Consider the following 20829-nt stretch of genomic DNA (forward strand, 5'->3'; position numbering starts at 1 on the left):
GCTGCATTCTGGGACACACTGACCTACAACCCCCATATTCTTTAAGACATTACGAGTATCCCATATAGTCACATAAATATTGGGCCCATTTGTTTGTTCCAAAACGTCCACAGTTGCGCATTTTTCATAACCCGCATGACGCATTGCAAAATCCGGTGAGTGAGGATCCATTTTATGTTTAAATGTCTTCCAACCTCCTTTTTAAATATAAAAAAAAAAAAAAACAAGAATGGCTTACATTAAATGCGTCTACAATATCGAATATAATAGTTATTTTTCTTACGTTCACTCCTCCTCTTCCGGAAGACCACCCTTTTAGCAGTTTCTTTTTTCTCGATATGTTTTTTTCTTCTTCTATAACGTCAACTTGTAATTCAATAGCTTCCTCAATATCCATCAGTATCACAATAATCTTTTGAACGGATGCGAATAACGCGTACAGCAACATCATATTGCAATACGCTACGCTTTTTTGTTATTACAACCCTAAAAACTCCCCCCCCCCCTTTTTTTTGCTGAAAAAAAAATATATAAATAAATAAATAAATGGGTAAAAATGTTTTCGAGAGTTTCCCCTCACTGGCCTCTTTTTCTATCTGTGGGAAAGAGAACAGCGCAGGTATGTGTGTGTTCACGTATAGGTTAACTTCTTCCTTCCCCACCTTCCCAAGGCTCCACTCCCTCTTCGCCATTATCTAAAGAAGAAGAAAAAAAAAAATGCAGCGTGTTGGGTAAAAGAGATTCCTCGTATTCTATTGACCGAACGTAAGAAAGATGAGGATGAACCGATGGCACAGCAGTACGTCCATGTGCTAAAGGCCTTTCATGGTTCACACACATAAGCAGCGATGGGCGCTATAGTAAATCTACTAAAAGGTTGCCATTGATTTCTTCACAACTCGTGGATAGTTAATGGAAGAAGAAGAAGAAGAAAAGGGGGGAGAAAGAGTAGGTCAAATCTGCAGAAGAAAAAAAAAATTGCGATGCTTCTCGTAACGGTCAGACTTCATATTTTGTTTTTTTTTAACTATTCAAGTAGATGTCACGTAACATCTTCTTAAAATTTCGCATGAAATCATCATAAATTCTCTCTTCCGGATTCCGGCCATGCTATGGAATTAATGTACAGTAGCCAATAAGCATAAACTGTACTATTATGTTAATGCGCATGTGTTTTTTTTTTTATCTCGACTTTGATTGGTTACGTACAATAAAGATCCCCACAAAAAAAAAATGATGGGGTGGAACCCCCTGTTTTTTTTGCCCCTATTTTAGGGTGGTGGTGGTAGTTGTAGTCGCGTAACCAACTGGAAATAAAAGATCATACAGATAGTCGGAAACGAGACACACAAAAAAATGGGGAATTTCCCTATTCGTGGCTATAGAAGCTCCGCCCACACGGAAGCGTGTACAGTACACACGTTATGGAGATGGGTATCAAACGCTATACAACAGCTTTGTTTAATCTTCTTGTCTACCAATAGATCGTGAAATCAACAACAACAAAAAGGATCTTTACTACGATCGAGGAATGTTTGGCCACTTGTAAGACGATCGTTGATGGCCAAAGTCGGCGTTTCCGGTTGGGATCAAGACAAACGTAACACAAAGAACTGCAAGAAAGAAGGCTGGTCAATATATCTGTACGAGTTTGTAGCCACAACTGTATCGTCTATACACATGTTATGAAATCGCACACACGATCTAGTATGTAACTGCGGTTGGATGACATAAAAAGAGAGAACTCGATCATTTCTTTTGAAAAAAAAAATAACCACATCCTTCTTAAGTGGGTGTATATCGGCCACTAGTGCTACCTTACGAACCCCCCACTGGTCAGGCCTTAAAATATCAAAAAAATGTTGAAGGATTTGACAAGACGTTGAGAGATTTTCTGAATGAAAGTGTAAGACTTGACCAGATAAACTTAAAAAAAAAAAAAATAATGTATCGTAAAAATGTGTAGTAGTACTATGGATTCCACAAGATGCCTGACCACTCAAGTAATCCTGTTATAAAGGACTAGAACGGATAGAGAATGCGCTAGACTGTGCTGCATAGGAAGCGTCTTCTTTTCTTTTTTTCTTTCTTCTGTTTGTGGTCACACAAAAAAGTTGTTATTGACATGTCAACCATTCCAGTCTGCTTCGTTAAATTCAAATCAAATTGCAAACAGTAGGAAATCTCTTGGACAGTAAATGAAAAGCCAAAACATCGCATTATTTCTGCAAGTTCCCACACATTTTTTTTCGTTTGTTTTGTCGACGTAAAAAAATTTGTTTTTTTCTTCTTCACATTTCAGTTTGATATTACTGAGCAATATGTAATAAACTTTGATTCCATTTCGTTACAAATGTACGGAATTATCGCGTTGAAAAAAAAGAAGGGAAACAGGGGGGCCCTGAAAATATACCCCCGATTCAATTCAAACAGACTCCACATGTGCTTTATATATATCGACTCGGACGTAAATCAGCCGGACATTCAATGGGAATCGGAAAAATAAAATTCAGAAAAAAAAAATAAATAAAATAGGGAATTTTCCTAGTGGACGGAGATAGATGTCGGCCAGCTATTGACTTGCATGCGGTGGACGCTGGACGAAGTTATACAAGGGCAATATCACACCCCTCTGGTCAGTTTTCTATGCATTGCCTAGCCAATTCATTCAACCCTCCCTTCAACCCCACCCCATCGATAGGGATGGGAAATAATTTTATTGTCCGAAAAAGAAAAAGAAAAAATCCCAAAAATAATGCAGCAGCAGCAGCAAACGGAGCACGGTGTTGTGCCCATACACAATGTCCAGCAAACCCATCGGTCCGCAGTTCTGGTCAGCGTGAGAAAAATAAAAATAATGACTGCACTAGTATAATAATAATAATAATAAAAAAAAAGAGAGAGAAAGAATGAAAAAAAAAATGGATGGCCCCCTTCTATTTCGATGTGGACCGTAGATGATGTAATAAATGGACATCGCACAACAGCCGACTTTGAAATCGACCACCCTATTCAATAAATGCGCGCAAAATGGGGCAATCAAGCTCGAAATCTATCAAAATCACCCGAATAAAAAAAAATATATGTGTAGAAGAAAAAAAAGATTTCATAATAGATTAGGAGGGGTCAAGCTCTCTGTGGCCTCATTGTGTACCAACTTTGCGTGGGATTTTCGACACCTTCACAGTGTGTTATTTTAACGTATGGGGTTGATCTCATTGTCCACTCTAAAAACCTAAAATTGGGCCTTTTTTCTCTCTTTCAATTTTTAAAAAATTTCATTTAATCACAACGGAGTACATGTTTGCGTAATGCACGAGAGGAAGCATTACATGCTGCATCATAAACACCTTTGTTTTTTTTTAAAGCGATTTGACCAACAGCTGACCAACTTGTCCAATAAAAGTGACAACATTTGAACTCAAAAAATGTGTCAACATTTGCGGGGGATTTTTTCGTACAGACGATCAGCCGCGTGACAACAATAACACTGCGGCTAACATCGTTCCAGCTGGTAATATGTACAGATTACAAGACCGGGCTGCTAATCTATTCGCTTGTCAACAACTTGGAATTGTCGTTTACTAAACAAGACTTTTTATTTTATTTTACAGTTGACTATTATACAGAAGCAAAAACGTCACCGCGGGAGATTTGAAAAGCCACGCGAAAATCGAGACATCTGTCGTGACAATTGCAGATAATGGGGGGGTCCCAATGCTAATGTTTGCACGGGATTGCGGGGGCGTTTTCATCCACTACAAATCCGCCAGATTGAAAAAATAATAATAATAAAAAAGAATCCATTCTTTGGTGAATTCTTATTATTTAAGCTTCGCGTGGTCATTGCCAGTTACAACAACAGTTCGAAAACTGACCGTGTTTGTCGCAATGCCGAAGCCTCTCTTTCCATTGGTCGTTGATGGACAAGTAAGTTGGGCTACTGCGCGTCGACTTGTTGTGTAGGACGGATCCGCCCTTCCGGTGCGGATGAAAAACTATTTAGTCTTAGCATAGGAAAAAAGAGAGAGGGATTTTTTGTTTTGTTTGAATGCAACTTGAACTTGCGACAAGTTCAATGTAACTTGGGATGCTATCAAATGCCAAAGGGTTCAGAATAGAATTGTGGGTCATATGTTGTGACTATTGGGTGTCGTATTGACAAATTCTTAACCGTTTCACTCGTTTTCTTTTGGACATAGACCAAGGCACTCGAAATCCGCCAGGCGAAATCCTTTCCAAGTGACACACCAAGTGCCGATATGTTCCCGCTTTTGGGCATTTTCGGCTAGCACAAAACGCCGCATTTTAAATCCGTCAAATGAGCAAAGCACCTTGGATTGAAAACAATTCGATTCAGTGGTGCAATCTATATTACATCAACGCCGCCGTGTAATGCTCATTGTTTTGCCAGAAGGGAACAAATCATACGCATTCCAAGAAGCGTTTGACTTAAAAAAAAACAACTAACACCGTCTGTGTACCGAAAATGTTGTCCTGGTAGAAGTCCCTTCCTTTCATAGCCGACCAACACGCAAATCACCGGAAAATTCGACGGAAGGAAAGAGGTTTGGGACTGGAAATCGAACGTCTTTACCTTGTTCGATATCCGAATTTTGGGTGTGCAGTAGGGCGACTCTAAAACCAACGAAGAATAAGTGTCACATAATAAAGCTAATGCACCGGTATAACAGACTAACAAGGCGTCTCCCCCGTTTGATCAGTCCAATGCGTAGCGCAGTTGAATTGCTTGAGCGTCGATAGAGTCGCAATGAAAGCAGCACATGAACTACGTAATGTTCATTGAAAAGAAAACATATCGCTGACCAATCAAGAAGAGTTTGATTGAGCGTTAACGATTACTGCGTCCCATACGCTCGAGGGCCTTTATCGATGCCAGAACAAGCACGAGCCAAATTTTGAGAGGTTAAGAAAAACGAAAAGCCCTTTGCATTATCTTTCGCGCCATGTTTGAATGATGACTATTGAAGTGTCAAACAATTTGTATGGAATTCAGTTTTGAATAAATTTACGAGGAACATCGAGTGAATAAAAAGGGAACAACGACTTCCAATTCACGGGCGCTATGTTATACAGACTGGTGACACTCCTGGTTTTTTAGTTCATATCGTTTAAAGGACGTAATAAATCTTCTTCAATAAACAGTAAATATATATTTTTTAAATACGTGATTAGTGAACAGTTTAATTTTGCCACCATGTTATTAGTTAACGTACTTCAAAGCAGAAAAAGATCACATTTTGGACAGTGTCGTTAAGTTCTTGAAAGGAGGCATTTGCTTGTCTTGTACTACATTCAGTAACAAATAAATAACTTTTCGTTTTAATTCTTAGCATCACCGGGAAAACTACAGTGCTTAAAAGTATCCGAGATTTCTATTCGGATACTGACATTATAAACAAGCAGTTGGCCACGCACAAATAGTTTTCCGTACTGAAGGAGCACAAGGACCCCCTTGCACATGCTCCAGGGCAGTGAAACAAAAGCAAAATTTCTCTCTTCTAATTTACCCAGACGTACAATCGAGTGGCAGAGTTATATTCGAAACCGGCACGTAACAGCAGCCAATCAGTTCAATTATTTTGTAAACGATCGATCAGATCAATAGAGGCATTATGAAACAACCAAGTTCATCGTCTTAAATCGCAATGTGGCACTAAATAGACCACGTCGTCGTACTTCTTTACACAAATGTCAGCTTTTGAATGACGTTCTCTTAAAACTGGTCATCCCTTCGGAGTTCTAAAAAGCACTGTGTGTAGCGGAAGAAGAATAAAGCTATGAATCGTACATGAATTGAAATTAATCTTGGCATAATTGGCCATGACTATTGGGTGTCGTGTTTAAAATTCGTCATCTTTCCCCTCGTTTCTGACACGGACGAAGGCTACATGGCGAAGTACTCTACAAGAAATCCAGAAGGCAAAATGCTTTCGAACTGAATGTGCCGTTATGTTCCGGTTTTTAGGATTTTCGAATAGCGTTCCAAAACGGCATATTGAATCTGTGAAATGAACAGTGCATCTTGAATTGAAAACAATGCAATTCAGTGACGCAATCAGCGGTGATTCGACGCCTCTACGTAATACACACTGTTTTATCAATAGATTACTAATGCGCCTCCTAGACGCATAATCAAGGAGGTAATTTTGAGGGGGAAAAAAAAGCAATCTTGCATCATTTAATCAAAGTCAGTTTTAAGCAGATTGTAATTGGAGTGTCAAGTGAATAAAAAATAAGTTTCATGTCTGATTTGAGAACATTACAATTTTACCCCCGTGTTATAAGATGACGTAATTCGTAATGGAGAAAAAGATAAAATTTTGAACGTTTCGATAATTTCGTATAGAGCATCGTTTGCGTGTTCTGTTCCATTTACAGAAAAACATAAATGGCGTTTCGTTTTCATTCAAATTTTGCCCTCACATAGCAACGCGCCATAGCCTACGGACTTTTTTGTGATAGTACAAGTCGATAGCAGAGATCGACGTCCAGGATCGATGACTCCGAGGTTAAAATTAACTGCAGGCTAGCACTACGCTTCCACGATTGCGCGCACTACATTTAACTAAGTAACGAAAACGGAATGACAGTTGAATGACCATTTTTGAATTCAACACGTCAGCATCAACCATCACGTTTCAATATTTTTGTTTTAAGTAATCAATCAGATCAGTAGATGCATCTCTAAATAATCAAGTTCATTACCCTAAATCGAAAAGTGGCTTTAAATAGACCACGTTATCCTACTTTTTAACACTCATATCAGCTTTTCAAATGACGTTTCTTTAAAGCAGGCCAGTCCTTGGGGGCTCAAAAACAGCACTCGCATGTAAGGCAAGAAGGATTAAGTCACAATTTCAATCATAACAACAATCCAGCAATAAAAAACAATCGACCAGATCAATAGATGATTTTTCAAACTAGAAAGTTCTTTGTCGTTAACCGCATCGTAGCACTAAATAAACCAAGACATCGCACTTCTTTACACGAAAGTCAGCTTTTAAATGACGTTGAGCCAGACCACCCCGAGGCAAATTCGAAGAGAAAAACAAAAATAAAAAGCAATTTCTTCACTCAAAAGGATCTTCTCCAGTTAACAGACATTTTTTTTCCCTTTTGCATCTGAATTGTGAACATCTAAATTTGGCCACCGTGTTTTAAGTCAACCGAATTCAAAATAGAAAAAGATGAAATTGTTGAACGTTTCGATGAATTTGTGTAAGGCGTCGTTTGGGTACTCTGTACCGTACTCGGCATGACTTAATTAACGTAAAACGCAATACTTTGAGTTTAAAGTAGTCATTCAATTGATAATCGGAAAGAACTGATAACCAAACAAAGACGCGAATCTTCCAGTTACTTTCCTTCCTCATCAAAATCTGGGGACTGTGACAGCCAAATGCCAAGTCGAGTGGCACAGCCAATAGTGAATTCACCACGTCAACATCATCCAACAACTTTCAATATTTTTCATAATGATCAATCAAATTAATAAACGCATCAATTAACTATCAGGTTCACTGTCCTAAATCGCAATGAGGCTTTACATAAACCGCGTTATCGTTACATCTTCACACAAATGTCCGCTTTGCAACGAAGTTCTCTTAAAGCAGCTCAGCCCTTCGGGGCTCTAGAAAATTACCGCATTAAGGCAAGAATAATAAAGCTACATTTTGAATTAAAGGCGACTGAATGACGTTTGCCCAAGGCCCTTGAATTAAGACAAGCTATTTGCAGAGACATATTGACGATAAAAATAAAATGAAAAGCAATTTGGATTGTTTGTCGAGTAGTGTTTGAATGTTTTTGATTTAAGTGCTCGTCTTCTTGTGTCAGAATCAGTTTCGAATCAATTTACGTGGATAATATCCTTTACAACCTTTTAATGGTTCAGTTTGCCTCTATTAAATAACGTGACGGACCATTTCATGCAAACGGTAAACGATTTTTTAACAACTGAATTATGAACATTAAAATGTGGCCACTGTGTTATTAGTTGATGTCAATCGAAATCGAAGAATGCAAATTGTCGAACACTTCCATGGTTTAGAAGAAAGCACAACTTGCGTGTGCAGAGTCATTAACGTAAAAAGATGAATCGCGTTTCATTTTCGCTGTATAGTCTGATACAGACCTTGCATTGTTCCACTTTATCTTTCGTGCAAAATAAAATTGCCACGTCAAAGGTAAAACCTTTCATTTTCCGAGATGGAATGACTGACTTGATTGGATACAGGGAACTGCAATGTCATAACCTAAAGTAATTCAACGGCAAAAAAGCTTTCTTCTATTCTAGCTAGACGCAACATCAAGTAGCGGCCCGATTTTCAAATTCAACACGTAACATCATTCAACAAGTTGAGTTATTTGATATATAATCCATCACATCAGTAGATGAATTACGAGACTACCAAGTTCATTGTACTAACTCGCAATTCGTTTACAAACAGACCGCGTTATCTCGCTTGTTCAAGCGATTGCTAGTTTTTTCAACGAGGTGAGAAGGATTAAGCTACAATTCAAATCGCTGTAAGGAAAAACACGTATGTCAAAGACACCATACATCCTTTTCCAATTGGTCATCGGAAACAAGCAGATTGGAGCTGCTTCGTGTAAAGTTCGTTTTACAGGATCCGACCTTCTGGTGCAGATGAAAAACTATTCCAAACAAAACAGATAAAAAAGATAAGATAAAAAAAAAAAAAAAAAAAAAGAACTGGTGTTGGTTGCAACTTGAACTCGTGACGAGTGCAATATAACTTGGCAGACTATCAAATGCCAAAGGGTTTGCAATAGAATTTTGTGTCATTCGCTGTGACCATTGGGAGTCGTATTCCAAATTCTTAGCCGTTCCACTCGTTCTGTACATGACGCTCTCGCTAGTTTAGCCCCATGCGATCGACGACAGTAGAAACGATGAAAGGAGGGTAGTATTCAACGGTGGCGAGATTTGGAGGTAACCTTTCTTTATTTTGGAGGATACAGAGCGAAGACTGAAGAAGAAATCCTAGAGAGGGGTACAGATTGGCCGACACCCACCTAACTTTGAGTTCGTTTCACTTAAAGAAGCAAAAGTATTTTCTCCAGAAAACAAACACATATTTTCTTTCGCATTTGATACGCGAACACAATAATTTCACGATCGCGTTATAAGTTAGCGTTATTCAAAGTAGAACAAGTTGAATTTTTTAACGTTTCGACCATTTTATTTAAAGCGTCGTTTGCGTGTTGTATCGCCGACTCGATAAGACATAAATCCGTTTTCCTTCGTATTCGAATTTTCAAAGCAAATTGCTACGTTCCAACGAATAATTTTCCTAAGAAAATGGCGCATCACAAGAAGAAGAATCCAAATCTTCCCTTATTTGTGGATCCTTTTCCTATTTAAAACTCGTACAGCAATTTGCATAGTAAAATGAAAGCAAAATTCCTCCATTTAACAAGGAGCGAGACGTAAAATCGAGTGGCAGAGCCATTTTAGAATTCAGTGCGTCAGCGTCATCCAACAAGACTCAACATTGTTTGAATGATCAATCAAATCAGTAATGGATTACCAAAATATCAAGTTCCTTATCCAAAATCGCAATGTTACGTTAAATAAACCGCGTTATCGCTACGTCTTTACATGAATGTCAGCTTTTCAATGACGTTCTCTTGAAGCAGTTCATTCCTCCGGTGCTCTAAAAAGCCACACATCGTCCAAAAAAAAGACCAGATTTTCAAGGATCGGAATAAAACCGTATTCTAATTCTGAAAAATGAGCGAAAAATCTTCAATTGTAGGTTGAATCAAAATGACAGCAGCCAATGAAATACGTGATGTTCACTGGGGAAAAAAAAAAAAAAAAAGCTATGAGCAATGTTGCCCATAAAATTGACAAAGATCGCACGGTTGCATTGCCCATAATGGAGGGACATGGTGAAGACTCTAAAAGAAATCCAGCAAGCGGAGTGCTTCCCAGCTGACTAACAAAGTGCCAGTATGTTTCAGTTTTATGGATTATCGAGTAGCGGACAAGAATCCCATTGTACATCTGTCAAATGAGCAAATCATCTTCAATTGAAAACCATTCGATTCAATGACGCAATCAACGTTGATTTAACGTAGCTGTGCAATGCAAACTGTTTTATTTTGAAGTCAACTACTCACGCCCACTCCGAGACAGTTTGATTTAAAAAACAATTTCATTGCCAAATCGATACGAATCCATTGCATCGATGCAGAGCTACTGCCTAAATAGAAAAAATTCCAGGATATACAATTTTCTATGTGGCATATGCAGCAGTTGCATCACACGCTCCTCATTTAAACTAAGGATGAATATAACATACTTAAACTCTCGCTCCAGCACAACAAATGAGCAAGGCGCCTCTCGTCTCTTCAGTTCAATACGTATCACAGTTTGATTTTACTTCAACGTCGGTTTAATCGAAACGATAGCAACAAATAATAAACGTAATGTTCATCGAAAAGAAAACACATCAACAATCCTCTTGTCCCCTTCATTTGCAAATACCGTCGACTAAACAAGAAAAGTTCGATTGAGCGTTAGGGACTAATTAGTGGCGTACACTCGAAGACCTTTACTGATGCAAGACAAGGTTGAAACAAATTGTGCGAGCAAAAGAAACATGAAAAGCAGTTCGGATTGCCTATAAGGTAATTTTTTTTTTTTTTTTATGGATGCGATGGAATGTAAAAAAATTTTAATTTTCGTGGAATTTCAAGTTCACGGGCGATCAAAGCTGCTGATTGACAACATCTTCCAAATTGTTGACTCTTTTCGCTTTAGTTAAGTGATGGAATACACTTCACTTCTTTTTTTTTTTGAACTTGTGATATGTGAGCATTATAATTTTGCCAGCGTGTTATTAGTTAACGTAATTCAAAATTCAAAATAACCAATTTTCGATCATTTCCATGGATTTGAATAACGAGTCGTCTGCGTGTTGCGTTGCATACACAGAACAACATAAATTAGGTTTAATAATTTCTTAAATTTTGAATGCTAGAAATTTCGTCATTTGGAAGTAGACTTTTCGATTTGCATTGATTTCGAATTTCAATAATCAAAATTTCCTTTGCATTGCAACTTACAGTACAGATCTAATAAAGAAAACACCCTGTTTATTAATCGAGCCAGACGTCAAATAGTGTCAAGAGACATGTTTTGAACTCAACACGTCAACAACATCCAATGAGTTATAACAGTATTAAAATAATCAATCAAATCAATAGATTCATCACTGATTTATCAAGTTCATTTACCAAAATCGCAATGTGGCTTTAAAAAGACCGCGTTATCGCTGCTTTTCTACATGCACGTCACCATATCATTGACGTTCTTTTAATGGAAAGTCATGCCTGCGGGGCTCTCAAAAGGCACCGCATGTAGAGCAACAAGAATAAAGCTCCATTTGAATCGGAAGAAAAGAACAAACTTGCAATCAAAAGACTCGCACCACTTAAAACAAATCGCAACTGACGGTAATATAAACCCTGTTTTTAACATGACCATGACTACAAATGAGGTAGCATTCATTTTGATCGAGGATAGAGACGAATCTGCAAAAAAAAATATCCCCCCCCCCCCCGGGGTAAAATCCATTCTAACTTGCTAACGAAGTGCCAGTATGTTACAGTTTAGTGACAATTCAAGTATCGGAGCAAGTGCGCGTTTAACATCTGACAAATGAGCAAAGCCTGTTCAATTGAAACGAGGGTGATACACCGACGCGAGTAACGTTACAACAAGACCATTGCGTTAAAGAAAGTGTTCTTTTAACAGGCAAATTACCATCACATTTCCAAGAACCGTTTGAATAAAAAATACCTTTGCAATTACATTTTTCTTTAGTGGATATACACTGCCCCGTATCAGTCTATACCAGCGATGAGAGTTCCTTGTGTAACATTCAAACGCATTCCATCGCCTGTAAACAAGTATTTGTTCCCAACTGGGATATCTCAGTATCGTGGGCAGTTGTTAACCGCGATCTAAAGAAACGAAGACAAATTCTCGCCTAATCAAACTATCGCCCGAGCGTAACACATTTGCAAGCCGTCTTTCGCCCCATCAGTCTCTTGCACATTTTGGTTGCATTACTCAACATGCCGCTCGAATCAAAATGATAGCAACAGATGAAACACGCGAAGTTCACCGAAAGAAAAGAAAAAATCTTTGAGTAATCCTCTCGTCCTCATAGTTTACAAAGATGATTAACCAATCAAGACGAATTCGACTGTTAGCGACAACTGAGTGACGTTTGGACGAGGCCCTTGAATCAAGAAAGATGCAATTGTCGAAGTTTTGGGAGTCTGGAGAAATTAAGCTGCAGTTTCGTAATTTTCCAGATTTCGAATCAAACCGCATTCTAAATCTGCAAAATGAGCTAAAATTCTCCAATTGTAAGCTATATGATTCAGCGACGCAATTAGTTTAACTTTGACACCATCGCGTCAGGCAAACTCGATTTTTTAAGAGCTACATGTCATGCCCGTTTCCGAGGACCGTTTGATTAAAAAGCTATATCATTTCGTTTTCTATTCAAACAGTAGACTGCACTGCACTGACACCAGAAGTTTGGAAGCGCTATTTTTTTTTTGAAACATTTCGCAATGTCTGCAGCTGTACATCTACTGGTGAATCGAACAAAAAATAAGCCTTAGAAAATAAAACTATTGTGCCAGCATTACAGATTAGCATGGTGTCCTCCCGTCTGACTGATCTATTAAGAATAGCAGTTACAATACGCAGTTGCCAGTTGAATCGAAAGGATAGCAGCAAATGAACTGCGTAATGTTCACTGAAAAGAAAAAAAAAATCTACGAGCAAAGATGCCCGCAAATTTACAAAGATCGTTAGCCATTTAAATTCAATTGAGCGTTCAAAAAAAAAATATGTTTTTTCTCAAGACTTCAAAACAGAAAGAACTTTAATTGAATGCGATTTGAACTTGTGAGTAGTTCGTTCAAATCCATTTATGTTCACGATGGAATGTAAAATATTTAAATAGATTTTAAGGGTTAAAACAAATGAAAAGCAATTGCATTGTTTTTCGATTAGTGTTTGAATTTTCACGATTGAAGTGCTGGTCTACTTGGGTCAAAAGTGCGCTTCGAATAGATTTACGTGTATCATATCAGGTGAGTACAAACGAACAATGAATTTCAAGTTCACATGCGCTTCTAGTGGGTACAGATTGACGACAACCATCCAAGTTTTCAGTTCGCCTCCATTAAATGACGCGACGGATCTTTTTCTACAAATGGTAAGCGATTTTTGCAATCTGAATTATGAACATTATAATTTGGCCACTATGTTATTAACGGAGGTCAATCCAAGTTGAAAAACGAAAATTGTGAAACAGTTGCATGATTGAGTAAAAGACACCGTTTGTGTGTCGAGTCTCACGCACGGAAAAAGACAAAACACGTTTCATATTCATTGTCGCTTTCAAGTTAGTGCTACGTTTCTTTTTGTTCCTTTTCTGACTTACACCACTTGTAAATCAGTAGGGTGACTGACACCAAAGAACCAGCGCTTTGCACATATCATTTCAATGGCAAAAGTCTTTTCTTCTACACTAACAAGAAGTAACTTTGAGTGGCAGAGCCAGAATTGAATTCCGCACGCATCATCATCGAATGACTTCAGTTATTAGTCAAATTGTCAATCAAATGAGTAGATGCATTAAGAAACTATCCAGTTCACTGTCAAAAACCGCAACGCGTCTGTAAACAGACCGCGTTATCGCACTTGTCAACACCAACATAAGCGTTTCAATGACGTCCTCTTAAAAGCAATCTCATCCCCTTTGCGGCTCTGAAACGTACCTCAAATAATGTAAGCACAAGGCGACATTTCAAACGGTTTAACACAAATCTTTGCAACGTCAAAAGGATTAATGTGACCATGACGTGAAAGAACATGAATTCTACAGTCACTTGATATCTTCTTTGGTACTGCCCTCCCCCCTGTTTTGATTCACCAACAGCGTCCAACCCGACGCTTCCCCATTTAATATCAAAGGGTTTTTTTTTTTATTATTTCATTTTATTTTTATTTGATACGCCCCGAAAAGTGCGAACGCACCAGAGCGCATAAAGCCGTTGTTGTTTTCCTTACTGGACAACGGGGCAAAAGGAGAGCAGCTGACCAGTCGCATTGATACACACATGACGTGTAAATAGATCTCTAGGCGATCGGGAAAAAGCGTGGGAGTTGGATTCTTTTCAAATGGTGGACAGTTCTGTGAAAACAACAAAAGAAACGGAAGGGTCAGCTGTTTTTGCGGCCATCGTAAATCTGGCCCTGTTCCAGCATCAAATCCATCGTCCAGCTCACAAATATGCACGACATAATTACATTCGCATTGCTTTATCATTTCGATAATTCGTCGGTTTTGATCGGAAGGGTGGGGGATTGAAAATGCAAATAAGTTTGAACGTTTTTGAACACTCGAAAAACTACCATGCACCCCCTTCCCCCCCCCCATTGAGGTTTTTCTTTTCCAGCCATTGCGGGGGAGTAAAACCTCTTACTACCCCAATGAAAAACGTTGGTGAAATCATTTCAAATTGTGTTTTTAAAGAAGAAAGTCCTCAAACGTAGCCAAAGAATTTCTATTTAAAAAAAAAAAAAAAGGACGGGGGGAGAGGGTCGAAACGAAAAATCAAAAAGGGTATACAAAGAAAAAAAAAAAGATGTGGAGGGGATATTTATTTTCATTGGATATGTATGAAACACACATAAAAGTTGAGCACGCGCCGTCGACGTGTAGCGGTCATCAACTTTTCCTTTTGTTGCAAACTAAGAACTCGGACTTTCGATTTACACACACAAGTTGAAACACACTTTTTGCTGGGGTTCGCACACACACACACAAGCAGATGGTCACTTGCTATACATTTTTATAATAACACTATCCAGTTTTAGATACGTATAGCTTATATACCTTTTTATATTGTAACAAACCCCCTCGGTTCTCTCTTGACCAAGGGTCAAGCTGCTCCTCTTTTTGTGTGTGTGTGCCCGTTCGAAATTCGGCCGGTCCGGATAGACTGTGTGTTTATTACAATATATGTATATCTAGAGCAGGGCCATTAAAGAAGAGCGTGGGGGTGGGGTCTTTTGTTCCGATGCGCATAACAACAAATAAGAAGCGACAAACAGAGAAACGAAACCCCCCCATTTTTCCTATGGTGTGTGTGTGTGTGTTTTGATGCTGTAAAAATGGAGCAGATTGAAACACAGTTTTCCTTCGTCAATTTAGCTTGTTTTTGGAATAAATAGGCAGGGATAACTTCAAAAGGGGTGGGGTATAGACGGCGTTAACAATTGTGAATCAAATTGGAGCCAACTGGCGACAATAACGAGCCAAATCGATTAGCATTTCGATTAGAAATCAACGATTTTCATTCGCCATCTGTGTTTCATTTCGCTCGAGCGTGTCTTTTTTCATTACAGAAATTAGAAAGAAAAAAATTGTTTTCCACTATTTTTGCAACATCCGGTCGGTGTTATCGACACACAAAAATGTGGATAGTACAGGGGTGTCATCAACTCGCCACTTATTACCCCCCTTTTAAAAATAAAAAAAAAAAAGAGGGAAAGCCTATGCAAAAAAAAACCCATTTCGGTTCGTCTTTTTTTTTTCTTTTTACCCCCCCCTCACCGAACACTTCAGTCTAAGGGTCTACAACTATCATTTGCGTGGCGTAATGACGAGACAGAAAAACACGGTCATCAATGACACACAGAGAAAAACACGTTGATGATATGTAGGCACATCACACAAAAAAAAAAGGGGTGTGGGAAGCGAAAAGGAAGTCCGCTATCCGACACAAGGCCTAATAGGGAAGTAACAAAAGACGAACGGTTTTTTTTTTGTTTACAAGATTTCCCTTTTTTTTTTTTTTAACAATCAGTTGAGTGAAAATCGATAGAATAAAAAAAAAGTACATTCCATAAACCATTTGATACTCGATTGAATCCATTCAATGTCTACATTTTTTTTTATTTCCTATATTATTATTATTATTATTATTTTGGCAAAAAAAGAATTTTTTTTTTTCACTAGACTGGACTGTCTCTTGGTATGTACTTTCTTTTTCTTTCATTGTTTGTTGATTTGTTGTTGTATTATTTACCCTGGCGCCGCATATTTTTTGTCTAGATGTCTCTGCCCTTTGTGCGACATGTGAACAATGACAAGTAGCTCGGCCAAAACACACAGAAAGGCTCCCTCGTATGTAATAATAATCATCATCATAATTCAGAATAAAAGATGCAGTAGCTCTACCGTAGGAATGTATACATTTCTAACTCATCGAGAGACATAAAAAAAGATGAGTCGGCAACGAAACAGAGAGAAATCGGAGAAAACTGTCAAAAACTTGTCCGCGTGTCTATTGTTCACGGCAGACATCGAACCGCATCAGCAGCTGTGTCCCTTTTTTTTTTCCATCGACATTTTTATGTCGCCATATTTTATTTCGTAACCCAAGTAGATGAAAGTATCTAGTTTAATATTTTTCTTCTGAGAACTCGCAGCCAAACAAAACAAATTCATTTTTTATTTGAGGGCATTTCTGCTGTCAACGAAGGGCAAAACAAAGTTGCAGCAGCATCCAACTTTCTGGAGTTCTGCGAGTTGAGCAAAAACAAGATTGGCCCCTCAATAAGTTGCAAGGCTTGGCTTACAGATAAAATATGATCAAGTTTGAGAGAGAGCGAACATGTTTTCATTATTCAGGTCTTAGAGCCTCTTCAATTAGTCATTGGTTCAGCAACGACAACACAAAGACAACAAAAGCAACCATCACAATCAAAAGGTCACCGTCCAAACAACAGGTTATTTAATTACTGCTTTCCAGTCATCAGAATCAACACCACTGTTTTTCTACGATGATGAAAGAATGCAAATAAATAAAAGAAAATATGGATGAAGGGTTATGTGTGTTGACACATCACTCCCCTCGTGTCTTTCTGTTACAAATCAAACAAGTGAGGGAGAAAAAAAAAACAACAACTGAACGAAGGTGACGAATGCGACAGAGCGTGGCAGATTACGACGAAAACAGTCGAAAACATAACGATCCGCCCTCTTTATGGATATTTTTTTTCCAAAAACCCCCTTCTTTTTTTTTTTTGCGTGTTATTTTTACCTTACCGCCTCAGTTGCCACCAACTCCCCTAACAGAAGGGTGTTTGCATAACAACACGTAGGGAGAGGAAAAAAAATTATCGCAAGTGTGTGGGAATAATTTAATTACATTATTCGTTAATGTAAAAACTGAAAATCAAGGGTGTTGTTACAAGGTAGACAAAGACGTCAAAAACATCTTTAATCGAATTTGACAACACAACAAACAAAAAATAGGAAATGTCCCTTTTTTTTATTTGTTATAGGAATCGCCTACTGTGTTAAGAGTTATCGCATCCGAGCGGAAGCCTATCAATAAAATCGAAGACTCTCAACTGTAAAAAAAAAATGTTTCCTATTGAATATCGAAATCCAAAGGCACGTGATGGTGAATAGAGCAGTTGGCACATCGTCCTGTGGCCTCTTGATGAGATACTATTGAGGGTTCTACAATTTTTTTTTCATCCCCCCTCCTAAAGATAAATCGCATTTGGAGAAAAACTGAGGGGGGAAAAAAAAGAAGAAAATGGAGAAAAAAAAAAAAAAGTACGGCGGTGTCACAAAAGAACCGAATGACATAATAGGAGAGGCTGCCAGATGCCTATTCACTTTTTATCATTTTTTTTTTTCTATTTTTTGATATCTGAACCATCGAGCGCGTGTTTGGATCATCTAGCACGCGCTACTTGGTTAATGCACTCGACATTTTTTTTTTTTTTGCTTTAATTTGAGGGGATAACAGGTGGCAAACAAATTATTTAAAAAAAACGTGTTTTACGCATTCAAAAATAATTCAAAATGAAATGATAAATGGAACAAGATTTGCGTACATTTAAAGCGATTGATAAAATAACAGTTGGATAGGGTCAGAAATAAAAAAGTGCGCGCAAGAACAGCTGCTGGTACATTAAAAATAGAGAAGGTAGCGCCACACAGCCTAATATCGAAGGGCGGGGGCGGATGTCCGCGGTCAAAGTGACGTCAACCATCATCCGAAAACATAAATCTCTACATACCCTTGAAATTTTGACGTCATCGATCACCACAAAAACCACGTTTTTTTTTTTTATTATTATTATTTTAAAAAAATACCTTTCCTCCTACTTGACATCGCACATACAAGAAAGAGGACGTGCTACATGTCGCCGTAAAACCAACACGATAGAATCGGTGAATGACATCCACACGCGCGCTGATGTACACAATAGGCGACTTTCCATTTTTCTGAAGAAATAAATAAAAAAACTTCAAAGAGGAACACAAAAAAAAATTCAGTACTTCCCTTTTCATGTGCGTATACATGTTTATGTGTCGCCCAATGGTCTTACGTCGGTTACACACATTGAATAGGAGGGGATTTTTTCGGACAATAAAAGAAAATTTTTTTTTCCCTCTCTCATTTCCTCCCTTATAAAAACCAGAAAATAAAAAGGGACATGTAGAAAAAATCTGTCGTCAATCCCCCCCTCTCTTTTTTCCGCTCTTACATAACAGCCTACCATCTTCCCCTACGATAAGGCGAAACCCAATAGAAAAAAAAAATCGTATAATACAAAAAGGGAGGATAATGTATTTTAAAAAAAAAGAATAAGGTCGAAAAAATCTATTTGGTAAGCGTCTCTTTTGGTGATATAAAAGAAAAACCGTTGGCTCTCTACGTGTGTCTGTGTGTGTAAGGCCTATACACACACACACACTTTTTTTCGTAGCAATTTTTCGAAAAACAGATATTGAATTTCTGTCATTACAAGATGGGCAGATATTAAGTAAAGATTTCCTCTTCCGAGGGAGGGGCTGTGGCTTTCTTTTCTACAACAATTGATGTGGAAAGATCAAGGACCTCAAATCGAATAAGACCCGTCTCATTTTATTACCGCAAAGCTTTTTTTTTCGATGTCCCCCCTCATTTTTTTTTTTTTAACATCAAGTCGAGTTTTTTTCCCTCTCCTTTATAGCACGTGCCTTTTTTTTTTGGGTTAGATTGGGGTGGGTTGTTGATACAACAAACACGAGATGATCCTCATCTAATAGGGGGATAACACACACACAAAAAAAAACGTTAAAAAAAACAGCCCCTCTTACATAAAAAATAGGGATTCCCCACAGACACACCCATCGAAGTTAAAAAAAAAACTGTAGGGAATCCACTTATGTAACAAGTGGATTGTTACGTCATCAAACCCACTTGTCAAGGATTCCCGACGACTCGAAAAAAACATCGACATTTTCAGGGTAGTAGAAAAAGATTCAGAGAAATTTTTTCAGATAAAAATGTTTCAAAAACCCGGCAGATGTTGACACATTTGTTTCCCCAAAAGTCCCCCCCAAAAAATTTAAATATTCAAGAATCCTTAATTTTTTTTTGTGTTCCTCTCCAAAAAAAAGTTAATTCCGACCAAACTCGTGTCCGACATTTTTTGTTTGTGGATTATCTTCGTCAAACTCGTTCCAACGATTCTGAAAAACAAAGCAGACCGTTGTACCGACTACTCGTTTATGTACATCCCCTTACATCCGCAGTCAAAAAAACAAAAAGTTAATCCACATTTTTTCCGGTTTAAAACTTGCGCTCCGTCTGGTTGTGTTTGCCATCACATCAAGACTATAAATACAACACGCACGCAATCCGTTGACATTTCCATCATCCCCTCTTTTTTTCTTTTTTGACTAACAAGTTCCTAGAGTTATTTTTTGTTGTTGTTGTCTACCTTCCCTTTTTTTTTTACACTTCTCGGTAAAAACGTTGACGACTTGTAACATCGACCCAAAACAAACAAAGTGATCATTCTTTGTTACATGTCGGGAGCTGTTGCTATTACGGGAGACAACGGATGTGTCCTTCTCTTTTTTTTTTTGGCTTGTCACGACACTCAATATTGTACCTCATCGCTATTATTATCAATTCAATACTTTTGTTTCAATTTAAATTCAAACATGGCGCGCAAAAAAACAAAAAATGAGGCCCGTTTTTTTGTTTGTTTTTTCGTACTTTTCGCTTTGAAAAGAAAAGGGGGGGGGGATTCAAGGAGCCGAAATGGAGATAATGGGCTGGAAAAAAGAGGGGGGAGAGGAAAAAAAAACAAGACAAGAGGGCGCTAGATGAAAATCTAGGTCAAAAAAACACATTCTCGTAGAGATGGAGAATCTGGAAAAAAAAAGAAAAAAATTAAGATAAATAGTTATGGGCTTCATCAAAGTGTCTCGCATAAAGAAGTACTCACACACACACACAAAAAATGTTTTCTATAACATCGTTAACGTTAAAAAGAAAAATGTATTCCCCCCCGTTAGTAGAAGGGATACACATTGTAGCGCATCTGTTTAGAGTGATGTCATTATTCAAATAATGACCCCAACGATTCGCACAATAAAATGGCATAATTTTGTTTTTTTTTTGGGTGGGGGATCTTATTCGCAAAAAGGTCGTATAACTCGCATTTTTTGCGGGGTGGTTGAGGCCAATGACCACAACGTTAAGGGTGTGTATAACGATCAAATGTATCCCTTCTAGTTTCAACTGTTGAGGGCGGGGGAAATGAAAGAATAAAAAAATAAAAAAACAAGTTCTGAATTTTCAATTTCCGTTTTTTTTTTTCAGGTGACTATTGAACCTCTTTAAAAAAAAATCCCTTAACGGAGAACGAAACCCTTCAGGGAT

At 38.0% G+C, this 20829-nt stretch overlaps 1 long non-coding RNA gene across 3 annotated transcripts in view; it reads right to left on the minus strand.

The window, feature by feature from the left end:
• The window catches only part of LOC123475968, a 38737-nt gene that overhangs the window by 3594 nt on the left and 14314 nt on the right, over positions 1-20829 (minus strand). The gene's annotated exons all lie outside the window — the stretch shown is intronic.

The sequence above is a fragment of the Daphnia magna genome, linkage group LG9 (assembly GCF_020631705.1).
Source record: "Daphnia magna isolate NIES linkage group LG9, ASM2063170v1.1, whole genome shotgun sequence".
NCBI lineage: Eukaryota > Metazoa > Arthropoda > Branchiopoda > Diplostraca > Daphniidae > Daphnia > Daphnia magna.